A 3,257-nucleotide genomic window follows, 5' to 3' on the forward strand; every position below is an offset into this window, starting at 1 on the left:
AAATTGAAACAATCTGAATGTTTATTTTCACTGGATCATCTTTTTTTGGATCATTACCTGACATCCCTTAGTAAGTGTGCCAAGTTTCGAAACTGTAAGATTTTTGTTGAAGTGAAAATATTTATTAACTGAACTAACACTGCTTATTGTAAGAAAAACACTATAGTAACACTAGTTTGAAACCAATAAATTTAATTATTGTCAAAATATTCAAGTCGATAATCAGTTCTTACCAACTATTAGTTTTTTATTAGGTTTTTAGTTTTTAATTGAGAAAGCTTCCATTTTTCTTAAAATTTTACCAGGTTTCAAAAATATTATTTTTTAAAAAAACAAGCACTGAATTTCTTTAAAGTCCTTTCTGCATTCTTTGGTGTTATTATCTTTAAAACAAAATGTTTTTAAAATCTATTTCCCTACGAGTTCTTGTGAAAAAGCGTATTCCGAACGTAGATACGTATACGTATGAATATAAATGATGATTTTTTAAAAGCTATAGGAAAGTTTAAAAAAAAAACACAATCAATTCAGAAAAATGCATGAAATCTTTATTTGTATGGATACTACAGTCTATATAATTTCATATTTGAAGATTATTTTATGCAAATTTTGACCTTGACTCAGTCTTAAATTATCCAATTTTGGCATACTCTTTCCAACATTTATTCTTCTGAATAAGTGCTTCAATGTTATCTTCCCCGTCAATTGAAGCGGGCTTGTCTGTATGGACATGAGCTTAAACATAGCCCCACAAAAAATAGTCTAAAGGCGTTAAATAGCACGCTCTAGGCATCTAATCGAACGGTCCGAAACGTGAAATAAAATGTTTACTGAATTCGCCTCTCAATAAGTCCATTGTTGCTCGTGTTGTGTAGCATGTGGCACCGTCTTGTTGATACCACTTGTCATGCAAATCAAGCTCTTGTATTGTGGGCAAACAAAAGTTAGATATCATCTCACGGTAGCGTTCACCATTCACAGTTACGTTACGACTCGCATCATCTTTGAAGAAGTACGGTCCAATGATGCCACCATCAGCCCATAAACCCCACCAAACTGTGACTTTTTCTGGATGCATTGGTAGTTCTTGCAATGCTTCTGGCTGATATTTACTATAAAATCGACAATTCTTCTTATTTACGTACCCATTGAGCCAAAATTAAGCTTCGTCGCTGAACACAATTTTCGATAAAAAATATGGATCTTCGGATAGCTTTCCTAAAGCCTATTTACCAAATATTTAATTTGCAGTTGGTCGTTCGGCTTCAAATCTTGCACCAGCTGTATTTTGAAAGGCATCACACCTAAATCCTTCGGCAAAACTTTTGACGTTGTTGAGTAACAGAGTCGCAATTGCTGCGAACGGCGACTGGCCGATACAGCTGAGATATTTTCTTCAGCTCGCACTCTACGTAAGCGTGTTGGTGGTTTAATGTCCAACAATGTAAATTTAGTCACAATAGCCCGAATAGCCGCTTCATTTTGTGATTAAACCAGTGTTCCCAAAAATACCCTTTATAATATAAGTTACAAAAAGTTGGACCTAAAAACATTGAAAAATCTTTAAATTGTCAATGAGAAAAATCGGACCAATTACAATATCTTCCTATGAAAATGAAAAATTGTATTCACTAAAATTTTCGACTGTATTTTTTCTATAACTTTAAGAATTATAGTGATAATGTAATACTTAAAAGTCTAGGGGTGTTCAATTCCAATATCTGTGTGGCCAATTGTGATCAACACCTCTTAGGGAAATAATAGGGTCAGAAAGCTATTCTTGCAAAAATGCGAACACTGCAACTGCCAAATGGTTACTTCGGTGATCCTCTTTTGAGTACTGACGTGGTTTTAGCTTGTCAAATGTCAAAATAAGTTAATTTTATTATATTTTTACTTAGATCACTTAGACTAGGATTAAAAGTGCATTATATTACTGTGGATAGTAACTAATGTAGTAGATCTATAGTATAAAAATAGAATATTCTATTTCTTGGAATAAATTAGCATATAGAACTTCAATTGGGAACAATTTAATCAAATATTTAATTCAAGTGATTTAAAAATGTGTCTTGAACAATTTTAAAAAAACCAACCCAACAAATTTAATTTGTAAATTCTCTTTCCTGATGCAACGGGAAATAGGTTCATTTCGACGTGTTGTTCGGGATGGAGCATTTCATCCAGTTTATAATGATAGTAGTAGAAGACATAATATGTTAAGTTATGATGTCTCTTATAAACATCACTGAAAAGTATACTCTACGATCTTGAAGAGATTGTATTCCAAAGTTCAAACACCGAATACTATAGGATTGTCTTGGAATCCTCCATTTTAACCTGAAGAAGTCATACTTAGTTAAAATCTTTTGAACTCTCTTGATTATATCCCTTGAATTAATAAAATACAGATTCTAGAATATGCTACAATACTTCAGAATCGAACTTACTAAGGACTTCTATAGTGAATTTAAGGTAAAGAGGTCTACAAATTCTTTAATTTGTTTTTTGATACATTCCAGCATTTTATTTACTTTGCTTGTCATAATATAGCCATAATGAGGATAAGATAAATCCTAGGTCTTTTTTTATTTCTCACTCTTTCTAACTCAATGCGATTGATACTTTAATCAAACTAAATTGAGTTGTAATTCCTGAAGCACGTCAATACTTAATACTTCAAAATGTTATGTATGAAGTTGATTCCAATCATCTAAGATTGCTAGATCTTTCAAAAGAAGTTTGAGGTCATCCGCAAAAACGTAGCAACTTGAGTCATTGAAAATATAAGGAATGTCATTTACAAAAAAAAGTAATGGCCCTAAATGACTTCCTTGTGGAACCCCTGATGAAACAGTGATGTTATATAAATCGGGCAATCAATGTTTACTTTTTGGTGTCTACATGTCACATATGATTCAAGCCACTTCAGTAAAAAAAAAAGAGTCAATATCTAGAGAGGATAATTAATGCATTAATACTTTATAATCTATTCTATCGAATGCTTTGCAGCGACTGTGAAAATAATATTATTTTGGTTCATCTTTACCATATCTGAATTTATGTCATGAGTAATTAATGCTAAGTTTTACAGCAACCTTGAAAACACTACACAGAATGGCTATATTTCTGAACTGACGATTGCTGATCCATAAACATTGGCCTTTTGTAATTTTATCCGTTCAACAAATATTCATAATGCTTTTTGAGATAGACTGTATCATTTTCGTCAGTATTTAAGAACAAAAATAGGGTTG

Source organism: Eupeodes corollae, chromosome 1 (genome assembly GCF_945859685.1).
Source record: "Eupeodes corollae chromosome 1, idEupCoro1.1, whole genome shotgun sequence".
In the NCBI taxonomy this organism is placed as follows: domain Eukaryota; kingdom Metazoa; phylum Arthropoda; class Insecta; order Diptera; family Syrphidae; genus Eupeodes; species Eupeodes corollae.